The sequence below is a fragment of the Rhopalosiphum maidis genome, chromosome 2 (assembly GCF_003676215.2).
Source record: "Rhopalosiphum maidis isolate BTI-1 chromosome 2, ASM367621v3, whole genome shotgun sequence".
NCBI classification, from domain to species: Eukaryota; Metazoa; Arthropoda; class Insecta; order Hemiptera; family Aphididae; genus Rhopalosiphum; species Rhopalosiphum maidis.
In genome coordinates, this window is record NC_040878.1 from 72,780,153 (window position 1) to 72,798,911 (window position 18,759).

Below are 18,759 nucleotides of genomic sequence, written 5' to 3' on the forward strand. Positions count from 1 at the left end.
AGCATTATGCGTGCAAACCGAATGAAAGCCATTAACATCATAAATGTCCAGTGGTTACCGCGAGGCGGCTTTTCGGTATATTATTCATCTGGTAAATTAAATGTACACGAAATTATGTGTTATTAACGGAGAAAAAAATCATTTAAAATACTTCATCATTTATTGTTTTATAACCTATCGCGCGTGTATCACGGTGCTCTCTATTCGGCGGATATACGTCAATAGATAGCGGAAAATTGATAGCTCGACAATTGAAAGCGGTCAATTGATAGCGCGTAAATTGATCGCGAGCGACTATTCACAGTAGGACAATTTGTAGCGCCGTATAGAATTTACGATATACGATATTTATGTTAAAAATAATAATTAAATAAATAAATTTAAAAAATGTATTATAATGATAACGACTATAATAAGATTATACCTGTAGCTGTAAATTATGTGCTATACCTCTGAGATAATCTTCAGTTGTTCTATTGTCATAATCTAAACAATTTTTTTTAATTTTATTATTCTGATCTTTATTGCTCTATTTTCATTCTGTTAACTTACTCTTTTTTTTGTAACGCATTTATAAACTTCCATATTGTTGGGCGCGAGGAGGAGTTTAACATTGCAGAAAAACAATTGTGCCACCCTTCTACGGAGTTTTTTGTTCGGGGTAAATCAGCAGACACCAAAGAAAAGCAGTTCCATAAATTTATTGGGAAATTAGGTTCTCTTCTCTTTTTATTTCTGTGTAAGCGACCAATCCAATTACCCCCTCAAAATAATCTATTAATGGCATCAATGTCTCTTAATTTTGAATATAAAAATCTGTTTCTAAAAGTTTTTCAAATGCATCAACAACTTTATTTGTTGGTACATACGCCAAAGCTGGTAACATTCGTTTGTATAATGCAAAATCTGAATTTTTCCTATATTTTTTTTGTAATCCAGTTTCTTGAACGTGACGCCATACACATTGTGATAAATGAAAAAACATCCATTTAAAGATGCATTTGGAAACTCAAATTCGACATCATTCATTGCCGTCTTTTCAAAGTCCATCATTTTATTAAGTGGATTTATATTAGTTATTAATGATTTTAAAGCTTGAAACATTAATTTAAATTTATTTTCCTTTTATAGGGTAGTAAAATATTTACAGAAGGAATAACATTAGAATAATAAACAACGTGAATAGTATAAAAAGTTGAAATATTTGAGGAGTACATGTGAATGTTCCGTCACAAAACCAATTTTAACGGTTAACCATTAATTGAATGTTCCGTTTTGTAGAGAATATTAGAATTCGATTTGTCTCGGATTTGTTATTAAATTGTAAAAATTGCTCACCATTCGTTGTTTTCGTAAATTGGTCTGGAATTTCAAAATAAAAATTTTGAGGATTTATTGGAGCTCCTAAATGAGATTGACGAACTCGCTGAACGCATTTTTTTAGAGTTGGTACATTTGACAATTGTCTAGCAACTGAAGCAGATACCTTATTAATAACAATAACATTAATAATAATAACAATAATAATATTAATAATAAAAACATTTATAGAAATATAGTAGGTACCCGAGAAGCAAATATTCCAATGACTGAATGCGTGGAATTAAAGTTGCATTTTGTATTTATTTTTAAAACGTACGCATCTCCATATTGTCTTTTGTACTCCATTTTGATACACAAAACCTTCATCAACTAATATATTTGATCCTCTTTCACTTTTTATATATTTTAAAGACATTTTAAAATTACTGGGTAACTTTTAGATGTACTACTGTTGTATACGGTGTGTGTTATACCAACTGAGCAACTGAGTATAACTATAATATACTATAGTATAACTGTTGAATAGTCTCATTATCTTTATTGCCAATTATTTCAGATAGTAGTATTGGTTTTTTTCAGTAAGACGCTACAAATTATTCTGCTGAAAATAGTCACTCGCGATAGCCCAGCTACAGTTATAATCTTATTATTATAATATATTTTTTTAATTAATTAATTTAATTATTATTTTTAGCATAAATATCGTATTATAATATCCATAAATATTGTCAAATTGTTTATATAACTTTTATTAGCTAGACTTTAATTTAATATTTATTACTAAAATATTTTTTTTTTTAAATAATTGTTCGGTTATTGAATTCTATACGGTGCTACAAATTGTCTTACTATGAATAGTCGCTCGCGATCAATTTACGCGCTATCAATTGACCGTTACCAATTGTCGCGCTACCAATTGTCCGCTATCTATTGACGGGACACCCTATTCGGTCTGCCTATCGGTTATCTATCCAGATGATGACCGTTCATAATATCACATGCCAAATATATACGGTTCACGCGAACAACTACCGTAAAAATATTATTATTTCGACGCCGAAATATGTGACGACCATATGTCGTTAATCATATCGTTGTGATACACTGCGGCCACAGTGAACGGCTAGTGCGATATTTACACAACCGCCAATATCGTTCACGAGGATACGTCCCACGCAATAAACTAGTGGCGGCGAGAGCCGCTCGCTCTTGACCATAATAATCACCGCGAGTCGATCATCGTTAACTGCGTACCGGCTGTCGCGTACATAGGATATTCGCGTACAACACTGTACCGGTGGTATTGATGGCGGTACCGGGTGGAGGAAGATACTAAATTATAACGCAGTGTAGTGCAGTAACGTGGGAAACAGTACTTATGGTCGGGTGTGTGTGTGTGTGTGTGTACTAGAGTTGTAGTCTAATGAAAACAATTTGTTAATTAACAGCTCTGAAAACATATATTGCCGCTGGTGCTTCGGAGTGCTCCCAGAAATGCGCTTTAAACCCTCCCCCCCACTCGTGGAAAAGCGTATCAAATAATAATAATAATTATTATTATTATTATTACTCGGAGAAAGAGGCGTAATGCGATTGAAACCGCAAATTCTCGTTTAATACTACGGGTACCTATACAAGTGCATAATAATATGTATTTGAAGCTTGCAGATGTATAGGTTTATGTAAAAATTATTATATACGCATCGTTTTAAAACACTTTTACGTTGACGTTACAATATCATAATAAAATATGGAGTGCGGTTGTTGAGTATTTTATTTTAATACGAATCTATTCAAGCGGTTGTTATGCATTTACTTATTTTTGCTTTAATTACTACAAATTGTTTGAAGTTGAAAAAAAAATGTTTCGAAATAATATATTATTATACAGCATATACATAAGTATAGACATTTCAAACAAACCACATATCTCATCAATATTGATTTACGTATTATACGGTAGATGGCTTTCTGTCATTAATCGCCGGTGTTGAACAAGTATAGTGGTAGTAAAATAAAATATAATAAAATATATTGTGTACAAAAATCACAAAATATGTGTCGTTTGCCGTATTCATTGCCGTCTACGATGATGCGTTTAAACTTTAAGAAAAACGTAACTTATCGTTCATTGCTAGAATTTGTAACATACTTATCATATTTTTAGAATATTAACGAATTATAATTGAATTTTAAATTTTACGTGTTGACTCAAAAATATATTTTAATGATTGTGTTTACTAAAATGTATTATATTTACAAGGCTTTATTTTATTTAAACACCACGGCAAAACAAAATAAGATTTTGTTGAGTTTTTCGATTAAATATTTAAAAATATAACAAGATCATAATAATACAATACGTAACCAATTGACTTTGGTTACGTCTGGTTTAAAAGATATATTGATATAAACTTCTGATTAAAATTAGTTTATAAAATGTAATTCAGAAACGTCATCCCTGCTCAGTGGACAGTAAAACGAAACTACAAAATAGACTTGAATTGTTTGGACAATTCGAAAGACTAGTGAAGCGTGAATTGAATGATTTCGAGTAAACTATAAACGTGAAGGTATCTAGTATTTTAGATGAGATATCAATTGTACACAATGGAAAAAGATCGTTGAACAAACTGACGACGGAGACGATGGATTGAAAATAATTCAAACACAAAATGTCCAGTTTTCAAATCAATCCGAGTGGAGGTATTACTTGGTTACCTAGAGGATATCATTTGTTGTCTCATCGCTGTCGCTAAGACTGACTACGCGGTCAACGAGAATCGTACAGAAAATCTAGTGAAGAAATAAAAATGCAAGCCGCATATATTAAATGGTTTTATTTCTCGTCAAAACGGACCCGCATATTTAATTAGATAACCCCGGGCGCGCGTTAGATTTGAAAACGACTCGTTATAATAACAGTGAGCCAGAATAGTAGTAATAATACTGTGTTGCGTTGTGTTTAAGAGGCAAAACGTGTTTAAAATATACTAGTAAAACGTTCTCCGGAGAGTTTGTGTGGACAATAATAATTTTAACGAAACGTTATAATTGAATTGAAGGGTACGAATAAAACGACCAGTCGGCCGACGCTCGACGTGTGTGCAATACGAAATAATAACGACAATGATAAAAGCAGCGGACCAAAAAAAAAGGCAAACCCAGCAGTTATTATATTACGACACGATAAGGGTCTTATGATATCGTCGCTTGGAATTTCAGACGCCGCGGGACGGAAGCGGTGACATCCACAGTCACGCCGCGTGTTGTGAATGTCGAAAAGTCTCGGGGTTCGAATCGGGATTGCCGGACATGCGAATACTGTATCATATTTTCATGAATGATGTCCGCACGAATTAACACATTCTTCCGGTATAAGAATTTTAATAATAATAATAATAATAATAAAATGAAAAATATTCAACTCCTCAATCACGCCACTTTTCGCTTCCTCTCCACCATAGAAATAAATGAATAAAATATGCATTTTCTTCTCGTTAAATTTTTATAATAATGATAATAATATGCTATCGAAAATTACACTAAACAGTATATAATAAATGTATATTACATAATGATATTATCTCGGTTTTGATCGTTTTATGTTTTAAACGGTGGAAATAAACAAAGCTGTACCTACGGACTACGGTATAATATATACAGAGTACCATACTTAAGCATCCTTACTCCTTATAACTTTATAACTTTTACAATTACGCAGTTATTTAAAACTTAATTTTTAAATACACTGAAATTTCATATTTTCAAATTATTGCGATTTTTTGTTCAACTTAAAAAGTATCCTGTGAAGATACAAACTTTTGTTTTACTAATATTACACCCACCCCCCTTTTAAACATTAAATAATTATTTAGCAGGTCATTTTTTGAGTGTTTACGTATCTAGATCAAAAATTTGAACGAATAATTTTTAAGTTATTTAACTTATGATAATTTTAAAATGTCAGTAATTTATTTTCATCTATCAATATTTATTATAGTTTAACAAAAATGATCAGAGTATAATAAACATTAGATTGTTTTGCTAAACCATAATATTAAATAACATTTTTCTTTTTTTAAAACTAACTGTAAAAATAACTCTAAGACTATTCGTTTGAATTTCAAATTAAATAGATCATATTTTTTAAAATAATTATTCATTACATGATTTAAAATAAAAAAAGAAGGGGGTTCATTTTAAATACAAATGTTTATATCACAACAGTATACTTGTCAAATCACACTCTGTATAGTGTATATGCAAAGAATTTTTATTAACGGATTTTCTAGACAGTAATATTAATTGCACTAAATTAAAACGGAAGAGAAAAAAACTAAAACAAAAAATACATTCAAAATGACCGAGTATTAGAGTAATCGAATCCGATCAAAAAGGTTAAGCGACCGCCGTCGCTCATTTGCATTGATACGCGCGCACAATTCAATGAATTAGTCGTTTTGGATTCATAATAAAAAATTTCGTAGAATAACAAGAGAACACGCGACTGATGCATGAAAAATTAAATAAAATTGACAACATATTATTATCGTTTCAGGACTGACGATTTATTATTAGATAAATTACTGTGAAACGTGCAAGGTAAAGTTCAAGTTCAATATCGTTATTTAGCTATACTAATATCGAAACTACTTTAAATGTATTTAATTAAAACTCAACCTTTTTGGACTAATTTTCAAATGACTAGTCCGTCTGCACTGTCATAATTAGCGTAATAAAAAAATAATCAAATAACATCTGATGGAAATGAGTCGAGTTTTACTTTACGACTCTTTCAATTTGACGTTGACCCAACATCAAATGTTAAGCTTATGAATAATTTAAATGGAAAAAAACTGTGACAGAAAGAATAACTGGATCGCTTGGTAAATTTACTAATTGATATTTTTTAGTAAAAGCCTGCTCCCTTCCCACTTAATAAGAATAATTTATTTTGATATCTAAATTTTTATCTTATTATTTTTGGTCTTTTTTTACCATTTTTGATATATTACTTGTTTATAATATCAATTTATTGAAAATTATCATAAATCATAATATTATATTATACTACACAAAAGAGCACATTTAGAAGAAATGTTTATTAGAAAGCTGGAAATCGATTATACCAAGTTTATATTGTTACATAATCACTCCATTAATCATATAAGTTATAAGTACCATTATAATAGTTTTTATTTGGTAACTTCGTCAAACTCTATATTTTTGTGTCTGATTTATCTCGCCACTGGTCATATTAATTTTGAACTCAAACTTCGAGTGAATAGTATCTATTTAAAATTAACTAACTCATTTTCACCCAGGCATTAATTCTTTGAAAAATAGAGACACATCGCTTCCAAAACATCCATTTACTAACAATAAATCAAAATATTATACATCCGTACCTACTCATAAGTTTAGTGCTTAGTGTAGTGTTTTTGACATGTATTTAGTTATCAAATATATCGCCTAAGTTAATGAAACGGATTATTTGAGTCAACGACATTTTGACTATAATGATTATTGAATTTAAAATACACATGCTATTAACACAGATATATTTTAATATTTTATTGATTATTCAATTGAAATGCATTTTATACACATTCCTTGTGGCTAAAGAAACTAAGACATTATTATTTATTGATGCTTTATAATTTAAGAACATTTAATTGAATAAAGATGTATTTTACTATATTTTTTTTAAATTGTTAGAAAATAAAAAAAATTATTTGATACACATTTAGATCAAATCTATTACGCATATGTATTAGAATTTCCAAAGAAAAATCCATCAATGCTTTGGTTACGGAACTTTTAAAATCAGGAAAACGATCATTTGTTAAACTTTCAAATAAAAATAATTATATATAGATATATATATATTACGCTAGCGCTTAACACGCTAGATCATATCTAGTCAATAAAAAACATATTGAAACGAATTCAATAAGTTAAGCCGAATTATTAGATTTAAAATTAAAAACTCTAATGTTTTTTCGTCAAACTTTTGAATATTTTGATAGTGCTCATGTTGTACGTTTTAAGTTTACTATAACCAAATATTTATATACTTAATGAGAGATAAACCAAACGGTATTATATTTTTTAGCATAGGTAGTTCATTTTTAAGTATTGAATATTTTTTTTACGTTATATTTTTTTATGCTTATTTAATATTTAATGTAAAGATGTACTTTTCTATCATATAAATAAAAACTTCTTTATTAAAAAATAAATATGATAATGAATTGATTATCATATCAGTTTCAGGTGATTTAACATTATAATAATTGTTGATGTGTAAAACACACTTGAGCTTTATTTTGTACACTAAAAACTTTATTATATCGTTAGTTATATTATTTTTCTATGAAAACACATTTGTTAAAAATGTGATTGATTGTGTTTGAAAAAATTGGACATTTTTCTCCGTTCATTCACTATAAGCCTTAATTATATTTTGACGTAAAAAGAGAATAAAAGCTATGGTTCCAATATGTCTCTGCCAATCAATACTTGGCTACAATATTATAAAAGTTTTTTTACTTTTTTTTTTTTTTACTGTTGTCAAGTCTGAGGTATACGTGACATAATATCTAAGCCTCGCAAACTTAAAAAAAAATGAATTAATAGATTTGGTTTAAATATTAAAAAAAAAAATACAATGTCATAAATTATTTTAGATTCTGAGCGAAGCGATGAATGTATTGATTTTACAATGATGTGTGTTTTTTCTAACTGTCAGTATCTTTTGGTAGTAAAAAATGATTCAATTTACAACTTTGGGAGTGGTTTCTGGTAAAAAATTGAATCTAGCTAATACTTTCGCTGTGGGGGGGGGGTAAGATCCTTTTGTTATATAGTTCATAATAATATTGTAATAATAAGTTATAGTATTATAGATATTTAATATTGGAAAATACTAAAAATATAATATTTTGTATTTTTGTTGGCTTTTTACATCTTACATCACATTGAAACTTACAACATATAAATGTATATACAGAGTGATTCATGCTCAACGATTATTTTATCCTTATGTATTATATTTAATCAAATTATGATTGTGTAATTTTTTAGTAAGTGTCTAATAAGTAGGTATACTTAATAATTATATTTTCGGAATTTTTTTTATAATTTAAAAGTCCATTTATAAAGTTTCCAGTGTCAATACAAACTTCTTTTTTTAAAACGATTACTGATCTTCATTCCTAAAAACCTTAGAGTAAGTGATTTTTTTTCTTTTCAATGTTTTGATGATGTATACCCAATAAATTATTACAATTTAAATATTTTTTTTTAAAGTATACAATTTTTATAGTTTGTAAAAATGTATACGTTCGTGTAGTATTTTGAGTACAAATGTCAAACTCAGTTAAACAAAATAAATTCCGTATCAACATGCATCGGCAGAAGTTTATCTTTGATCCGTATATCGTGTGGGGTGACCATTATTATTACTAGAACGATATATTATTCATGTACATTACATGCTCTTAATTATATATTGAGTATTTGCAGTAAATTCGATTAAGTATTCAATAACGGTCAAAGCACTGTGATTTACCGACGACAGGAATACAATGGGGGTATAGCTCGTCGCTAAACACAATATTTTTGGATACGCCCTTAAACGCGTGGCCTGAGTACAATTGCTGATATTATTATTAATCAATGCGATAATAACTTATCCGGCTATTAATTAACCTAATAAAATAATACGCACAATCGTACCTATCTGCATTATACTCGCATATATTATGTACAAAATTTATTATCACGATTATATTGCTATGTGCCCATTGCCTCGAACTCAAAGAAGATGTTTGCCAGATGCAAGTCAATAGTGGTCGACGACAACATCGTAGTGTTACTTAATTAACTCTGTTGACGCGCCCGAAAGCTATATTATGTTATTTAGGTGTATACAGGTATTTCGTGCGCGACCCTAAACACGTTAAACGATCTGAACGACGACGGCTACCATACTGATATTATTGTGATATAATATAATATTATTATTAGAAATAAATTGTTCAATGACGGTGCTATGTGCAAAATGTTTTTATCAGTGACGGCGTGTTTAAGCGTTTATTTGGAACTCCATTAACAATTCAACGGCGTGCGACTAAATGATGCCCATCAATGAATATGGACGACTACATTAAAATATAATTCGAGTCAATTTTTATCCAACCAATTATTTATCTCACGTGATAAATCCATAGATATTGTACTATACTTTGACAGAATTGTTAATAACTGACTTAAAAATAGTATTTATAAACCAAAAATATTAAATGCTCAATAACTCATTTCTACCAACTGTGCCATACTGTGAGAGCACATCTTGCACTATATACCTTCAGAGTTTTAGGTTTAAACCAGCCCTAATTATTACTTATTATATAATGTGCACACCAACGGACGTACGAGGAACGGCCGCTAAATGATATAAATGGGAAGTGTAAATTATGTATAAAATAATATGTTTAAAGAATGAGGTGAGCGTCACGAAATGTACGTTTTAACGAACGATATTTTTCTATGAAATTACACGTTCAAAGCAGCTCCGAGATTCGAGCTTTTTGCCGGTTGGCTTATCTGTGTATCATTATTTTTTTATATATAGTATATACACTACTGTCCAGTTTCGTGACCGATCGTATCTCGTATATTAAAAAATAAATGAATCTATCCCCAGGGTATAGTAAAATAATTATAACAATAACCACAATAATAATTATAACAACAACAACAACAACAACAACAGTGTACGTATGTGTTTCAAATGTGAAAAACGAAAAATCAAAACGTCTGCTATTACCGCGTTTTCGAGCGACCAAATAAAAGGTCAACCACTATACAGTGTTTAATTTCCCGATGGGTAATTGAATAATACACTATGTACAATAAATTTCCGGTTTCGTGACTTCTCCGTGTTAATTGTTAACGCCACTAAAAACGTCCGTTAAACCTTAGTACAAGGTGTGCTTAGTGACTACGTATACTTTATTTAACAGTATTAAAACTGCTGGTTTTAATTTCCATGCTCCTGGAACAGTTTCACACAGCTTTAAAACTTACTTGCCGGAAAAACCATTAATATGGATTCTACTGTTTCATTAATAATGCAACGTAAAATAAAAAAATTAATTACTACAAATTGTTCGAAACATAAAAGTAAATAAAATTACTTAATTAAAAAAAGTTAATTAAATTATTATACCAACTAAATATAAATTGATTAATCGCCATTTCGCCAAGCAGTATGAACGCAATAAGGTTTGTGTTTGTCCAACGCTATACATTTTTTACTTGCTAAATATGTAGATATTTAATTTAATTTATAAAATATATATTGTATATTTTGTTTTTACCTACTCATGGCTTAGTTATTTGGTACTTTAAATGGAATTCATCGTTATTTTTCTAAAAAAGTTATGTATTTTGACAATTTATTCAATTATTTTTATTTGTGTAAAAAGTAAATTTTTAGATATATTTCCAGAGTTTGACTTTATCATATAATATATAAATGTGTAGTTGATTGTTGAAGTTGACATTTTAAAATCCAAAATAAGTGTTTGCCAGACGCCATGTTTGCAATGATTCGTCTTTTGTTTTTGTACCAGCTGCAATCTAGTAATGGATCAAAGTGTATTAGATTACATAAAATGTTAAAATTGAACGTCATAACATTATTATTCTTTTATTATATTATGTAACAAATCAGAAATATAAATCTCATATTTTATTTTACGTATACAACTAATGATTTGCATTAAAAATATATATATTTATATTTTCACCAAATCGTTGCGTATACGAGTAATGAATATGATGAATAAAGAAAAATTAAAACATTTTATTCAGGATAAACTTTACTATTTTATTACTTATAATCACTTTTGCTTTACGAATCATTGAATAGCATAGACGATATTAGTAATGTTAGGTCAGGTAGATATTTCGTTATATATCTCTCGGTGAAATATGTGAAAGGAATAAAATATTCTAAAACCATTGTTAAACAAAGCACTTACTTAAATAATGTATCTAAGTATGAATTTAATGGTGAAACGTATTCTACAATATTTACAGTATAGTTGAAGTCGTTTCTATAATACCAATATAATATACTATTATTTTGTAACGACGTACCGTAGATATAGGACATAGGTACACCATATAGTCCATGTACATATTCTTATTTCTTTTATAGTAAAAATAGTGAGCGAGTATCTTTTGAATCGGTAGAAACTGTGCGTAACAATAACTTTGAAGAAATAATAATAAGAATAATATTACATCATAAGCTATCACATGACTGCCTTATGGCTTAAATATTTAAATAGTATACCACCGTACATGTAAACGATGCATTTTTCAAGAAATTTTAAATTTTCTTACACGTAGGTACTAAAATAATATATAATATATATGTTACGGAAAAAAGTCGAAATCAGGCGCAAACCTCAGAAATCCCCGGGCAAAACGCGAATTGTCCACAATCCTTAGGCAAAATGACATATTTCGGCTTTTGACCGGGCAAACCTAGTTATGACCAATCTCATTTGGGCAAAACCGCCAAAACCGTATACTGACCTTTATCTTAAGGACAAAACCGTAGAGTTTTAAATACGTTCGCTAATATTATATACAAATTTAATAATTATAAAATAAGTATTATTGTACAAATATAATTGAATAAACTTAATTAATACATTTAAACCTCACTTGATCCAAACTGTAGCGTTTTAAATAACCACTAATATTAAATACAAAAAAATAATAATCATAAAATATTGTACAGATATAATTGAATACACTTAAATAATAACAAAAATATAATGATATTAAGTACTCGTATAAAAATAAACATATAATAATATTAGGTAGGTACTCTTATAATGTTAAAATAAATAATTAAAAATATTAATACATTTAAACTTCATTAGGGCCAAACCGTAACGTCTTAAATAACTTCACTAATATTAATTACAAATAAATAATAATCATAAAGTATTGTAGAAATATAATTGAATACACTTAAATAAGGTACACTTATAATGTTAAAATAAATAATTAAAAAAAAATATTGTACAGATATAATTGAATATAATAATAAAAAAATAATATTTTTGTTTATTTGTTGCTACACATATTAGAACCATGGCATTTAGAACTACACAAAACATTTTGTTGTTTACATTTGCATCGTCTCGTAGTGCACTTAGTTTTGCAAGAACAAAAAATAAACCCTTGTCCTCCAGTTAATGAATTTTGAGTGCTAGCAGTCCTCAGTGGTATTTCGATATTCGGTACATCATTGCTACTAATAAATTGTTCCTTGCATTAAAATATTTGGTTTCTGGCATAAAGTGATGAAAAAATTCCATTTTTGGTTCCTATTTTATAGAATCCATCATCAGTAACACTTAATATAACACTTAACACATTATTTGCATCCACTTCTCCTCTATCAACACAAGGCACTGGAATTTTCACTATCGTTTTGACTGTTAGAGGTGGAAATTGATTTTCACTCAGTAATTTCATTTTTTTTTTTTGTTTGCGCAACTAATCCATCATCAGTAACCTTTTCCCGTGCTTTTTTAAAATTTTTTTTTGTTCAGATAGGTCGACTAAAATTTTTTCATTTTCATTTAAAACTTCCATTTCATTTTCAATTAATACCTCCATTTCATTTTCATTTTCATTTGATACCACCATCTCATTTTCATTTTCATTTAATACCTCCATCTCATTTTTATTTTCATTTGATACTTCCATTTCATTTTCATTTTCATTTTCTACAAATTGTAGTAAGTCACTTTCGTCATTTTCGTCATTTACATTATTAATTATATCATTGGATAAAAATGACATTTTTAATCCAAGACTAACTTTTTTTCCAAATATAGCTTCATATGGAGGTTGTTTGATGCCAGCATGATAAGCACTGTTTTTGGCAAACTTACAAAATCTCAATCCTTCACTCCATTTTCTAGACTGATTTTCTTCCATCCAAGCATAAATGATTTTTTCGATGCCCTGGTTAGCTCGCTCAACACTCCACTTGCTTTGCGAATGACGTGGCTTCCCGTAAAAAATTTTTAACCATCCCACATTAGAACTAAATCATTTATAATATGATTCACAAACTCTCTACCATTGTCTGATTGTAGTATGCGCAGAGCTCCAAATATACAAAAAAATATCTATAAGATTGTATGCAACTTCGCATGCAGTTTTTGCATTCACTTTTTGTAATTTCTTTGAGTTTTAATTCAAATTTAGTTTTAAAATCAGACACACACATTTCGTTATCCATTGCTAAAGACGTACTAATATAAGCTCATAAAAATACAAACTACAGTACGATATTATACCATTTAGAAAAGGTGTATTTTGTGTACCTTTAATATAACGAGTTGATAAAATACAACAACAGCGATAAATTAACAAGATACCCGTGGTCATCTATAATCGTAATAAAATCGTACGATAAAAATTACTATTTGTATTAAATATTAGCGAACGTATTTAATACACTAAGTACGGTTTTACCCTTACAATAAAAGTCAGTATACGGTTTTGAGGTTTAAATGTATTAATTTTTTTAATTCTTTATTTTAACATTATAAGAGTACCTAATATTATTATATTATGTTTATTTTTTTTATTGTTTAAGTTTATTCAATTATATTTGTACAATAATACTTATTTTATAATTATTAAATTTGTATATAATATTAGCGAACGTATTTAAAACTCTACGGTTTTGTCCTTACGATAAAATTCAGTATACGGTTTTGGCGGTTTTGCCCAAATGAAGTTGGTCACAACTAGGTTTGCCCGGTCAAAAGCCGAAATATGACATTTTGCCCGATGATTGTGGGCAATTTGCGTTTTTCTCGGGCATTTCTGAGGTTTGCCCGATATGTAGAGGTTTCTTTTTTTATTTGTAAGACATTTATCAGAATTAATATTTTAACATAAATGTGTCCTTTTATCTGTGGTCTATATGAAATTCATAAGACGATTTTTTGCTACATCGCTGTTATCAGTTTCTATGGTGAAATCATTCGTTACTATAACAAACGCGTAAATAATGTATAAACGCTAAACAAAATGCTTTTTAAAATTCTTGACAATTCAAAAGATATGATCATGACCCGATGTCTTTACTTAACAAAATATAGGTTAATTCTGGTTTTCACCTTTAACCGATCGAATTTTAATAAGTATCACGTACCACGTTTTTTTAAAAAACATTATTTTATAATGAATTCCAATTAAGTAAAACAATTTATTTTTAGAGCGTTAATTATACTTTACCGAGTTTACAAGATAATGAGTGTTTAATGTTAAAACATCTCCATGGCGGGCGTATAAATGTGAACTGTTATTAAATTGCCCCGTCATCGGGGTATCAAATATTCGGCAAATTTTTTAAATGTCGATTTCGGCTATCGGGAGTAGAATATTTTTTTTTTTCCTATTTCACGTTCAAACACGAAAAATCATTATACCGGACGGACGAACGTACCATTAATTCAACGCATTGTATAACCCGGCGCACACTTTTCGGCCTAATATTTTATATATTTTAAGGTAGGAGGTAGGCACTATGGCACGATAAATTATCTCCCGGATGCACTGCGTCGGTCTGTTGTGGTGTTGCGGTGGGAAGACGCGGTGTCGAAAGTCTATCAAACGGTCCGTAGTGCGAACAGACAACAACAGACAACAATGTCGTGAAAACATCACTGGCTCCGGGCTGTCTAATAATTATAAACGTGCAGTGTATCGTGTATACACGCAAACAATGTATACATATATACACGAGTGAAAACGTCACCGTTGTCCCAAACACGTACGTGGTAAACATACTGACGGAACGATACTCCGTTTGCGGTCATATAGTTGCAATAGTTGACTATATAATTAGAGCTGTGAATAGGATTCCATTAAAAAAAAAAAAAAATACCAAAAATTGTAATATTGCATACAAAAAATACACTAAACATTATTTTTATTTTAAATTAAGTTTTAAATCGTTTATTAATTGTTAATGAAAAGTTTTACAGGACTGCATAATCTCACATTTTCGACTTAAATTTCTGTAAAAAATTGTATTATGCGTCTAATTTTAGTTTTTAGATATATACTGTGATTCTATATATTTTTTGACGCCAATACTCGTTATACTATTAATATGACATCATAAAAACCTATTCTCTAATTAATGAATCATAATATTCTATTACTTTTTATATAGTTATATAAAAAAAATATTACCACCTTCAAATCATAAGATTAAATTAAAACACTAAATACTATAACTATATTTAAGTCAAAAAATTCAAAATAAAAACTTTTTTATTCTCATTCAAAAAAATTATTTAAAATGTAAGTATAATAATTTGTAAAAAAAAAACAAGCATGCGAATCTATAAAAAATAATGCAAAGTTTATCGAAAATTTAATCTTAGTAATAAATATATTAATATTTATTTATATTATTAATAAAATAATAATAATAGTTACTATTATCGTGATCATTATTGTCGTCATTATGGTGGGTATCTACAGCGCTCATTACAGTTCAAAATGTTTGTTCTATATCACTCGGTGGTTATTATAATCACCATTGTATTTTTTCTCCTCGATGCAAATAAAACAGAATAATAAAATATATAACGATTCCAATGATATAACAGTATGATAATATTATTATTTTTCATACAAAAGAAATCCACGAGATTTTTTTCATACGATACTTACTTACTTACTTTTTCATACACTGGTTTTTCAAAACACGTTTTGTTTGTTTTCCGTAGACAAGTTTTACGCGCTAAAAATAACTAGTGTAGCGTCTTCTTAATATGTAAACAATTTTAATTATATTATTTATTTATTTTTTTTACACACATTTTGTGTAAAAAGGTCGATCGTATTCGCATCATATTGCTTAAATTAATAAAATCCTCTGCCGGAAATTAATTACAAAGAACGAAATACTGTTGCACTATGAATTCGTCTAGACATAATTAAATTTATTATTTAATATTTTGTGAAAGGTCGACTTATATAAACTCGCCTATAAACTCGCCTATAACGTTCAGTGTTCCAGCTCTTACTCTGTTTCCACTACCCAGTATGGTGTAGATCGTTTCTTATGGACCACGTGTCCGTAATTTAAGTCGGATACAACGATATCGTTTTCCTAAAACGTAAGCTCGGGGCTTTTAGTTAGCCCCGAGACCCTTGCAATGGCGTTATGTGAATATTTACAAGAAGAATGTTTCAGAAAGTCCCCCCACTAACTCGGATAATAGAATGTTTTATTATTAGGTTTTTAAAATTACGACAAAACTCCATTATTTTTTGGTATAACTTACCCACTGAAAATAACTTTTCCACAATCAAGCGGGTTTTTAACGGATTTGTTTAGCTGTAGGATTTCGTATTATTTTGTTGTGAGACATTTTATATTTTTATGGCTCTCCCACGAAAAAACTTTAATCGGAGGCGCCACTGATCATTCCCATTATTTCTAGCACATTTTATAAAATCTAAATCGCTTGGGTCACGAGTAGCCGTGAGTGGAGATTTACTATACTGTACTCTACTTCATAGTGTGCAATATATGTCTCTATATTTTTTTTTTTTCAGAACGAGAACATTTTCCTTTATAGCCAGCCCATTGTTTTAGAAGCAGGGTCTTATGCCTTAGGTTAAGTTTTGAATGCGCCGGAAAATTGTTAAGTGGATAACGTTCTGAAGTATAAAATAAAGGCCCCCAGAAAATAGCCAAATTTGACTCAGTAGTCGTAACTTGTAATGTATCATAATATTGTAATCATACTATGTTATATACGTTAAGTATCATCAACGATATCCATTTGTTCATAAAATCATCTTTATTAAATTATAATTATTTTAATCAAAAATATACAAAATATTCCCAAAATATATTTTTGAACTGACCACATATTATGAAATTATCCTATCCGAAAGTGAATAATTCAAACACGCCATTCGAATAGTCAGACTTAAAACAGTAAATTAAATCATATGACACCAAGTCGATTGTAATACATAACATAAGATCAATGAATATAATTGTTGATTAAAAATTCTTTTAAAATTTAATTTAAGAACTTTATAAGACAAATTAAATATTTTAAAAAATATATTATTTATTATATTAATACGTATAATAATTCTTATCAATCTGTTCATGTCGTAACTATAAACAATAAACGATTGTATGAAATATCAATACCGATTGTTCTTGTTTATACAAATTAAAAATATAATACGGCGTATATTATAGGGCTCAAATCTAATTATATAATAAAAAAAAATAATTATATAATAATAAGATAGTAATAATATTTTTGGGGAATTTATTATTTCATAACACAGAATTTATATTTTTAATTATGAAACCGTCCAAGAGGATGTGATCAACGAAATGATTTGGAATAATATCACTCACAACAAAATTGGTAATACAATAAATTGTATTTTTTTTCTTGGCGTTTTAAATAGCATGCGACTGGCTAAATAAAATAATTAACTGCATTACATTCCAAATTGTATATTGTAGCATTTGTATACTTATGTTTACGTATTTACAACAATGATGTTACACTATAGAAATCTCGGCGTATTGTTAAAAAATTTACGGTTTACTCAAGACGTGTATAACAATGCACACTGGACATTTTTTCATTAAATTCGTGTACTAATTTATTTATTTTAATTTCAATTACTATTATTTAAACAATATTATTGAACACCATACATTTTTTTTTTAATTTTTTTTTTTGTACATTTATTAGAATACAAAAGATCAATGTATGGCTTAACGCCTTAAAATATTATTGGTTATTATACAATATAGATAGCACAGTGAATATGTTTTAAAATGTATTATTTAACAAAGAAATATAACAAATAAATACGAAAAACTTGAAAAACAATAATTTAAAAAGAAGTTCTTTAAATTTTTAAAAAATATTTTTTAATGTTATAACTTAATTGTACTTACTAAAAATTGTGTACGCTGTTGAATTAAAAAAACATTGATTTGGATTTCTTGGAATTTTCTTTCAATTTTTCATAAAGCATAATATAAAATGTTTAAGACATTTGAATTACACTTTTGCTATACTATTAAAATGTAATGACTATATAAATTACATTTTTTTGCTTACGATAAGACGTTTTTCTAAGATTAATTTATTCTATTATCAACATAAAAATAAAATGTGCGGCCTTCCGAGTGACTTGACATACGAAATTTACGAATATATTGTTAAGTTTATTAATAAAATATATAGATATATTTTTAAGGTATACATTTATTAAAAATTATCACTTTATATAAAATGTATCTATAAAACTGTT

At 28.5% G+C, this 18,759-nt stretch overlaps 1 pseudogene; it reads right to left on the reverse strand.

Annotated features, from left to right (window-relative positions):
* Positions 1-521: 521 nt before the first annotated feature.
* Positions 522-1,258, reverse strand: LOC113552582 (annotated as a pseudogene).
* Positions 1,259-18,759: the final 17,501 nt, after the last annotated feature.